Source organism: Lupinus angustifolius, chromosome LG20, assembly GCF_001865875.1.
Source record: "Lupinus angustifolius cultivar Tanjil chromosome LG20, LupAngTanjil_v1.0, whole genome shotgun sequence".
NCBI lineage: Eukaryota > Viridiplantae > Streptophyta > Magnoliopsida > Fabales > Fabaceae > Lupinus > Lupinus angustifolius.
Window position 1 is genome coordinate 3,118,207 of NC_032028.1, and position 739 is coordinate 3,118,945.

Consider the following 739-nt stretch of genomic DNA (forward strand, 5'->3'; position numbering starts at 1 on the left):
AGAAGAGGATGAGGATAGGATGAGGACGAGAATGAGGATGAGGATCAGGATCAGGATAGGATGAGGATGAGGATAGGATGAGGATGAGATTGTGGACGAGGACGAGGATGAGGAAAGGATGAGGACGAGGATGAGGATAAGATGAGGATGAGCATAGCATGAGGATGAGGATGAGGAAGGGGATGAGGATGAGGATGAGGATAAGCATGAGGATAGGATGAGGATGAGGATAGGATGAGTATAGGATGAGGATAGGAGGAGGATAGGAGGAGGAGGATGAGGATGAGGATGAGGAAGAGGTTACATGGATGAGGATAGGATGAGGATGAGGATGAGGTTACGTTGAGGATGAGGATGAGTATAGGATGAGGATGAGGATAGGAGGAGGGTGAGAATGAAGATAGGATGAAGAGGAGGATGAGGATGAGGATGAGGAAGATGAAAAGATGAGGACGTGAATGAGAATGAAGATAGGATGAGGATGAGGATAGGATGAGGACGAGCATGAGGATGAGGATGAGGATGAGGATGAGCATGAGGAGGAGGATAGGATGAGGATGAGGATAGGATGAGGTGAGGACGAGGATGAGGTTAGGCTGAGGATGAGAATAGGATGAGCAAGTGGATTCGGATGAGGATGAGGATGAGGAATGGGATGAGGATGAGGATGAGGATGAGGATGAGGATGAGGATGAGGATGAGGATGAGGATGAGGATGAGGATGAGGATGAGGATGAGG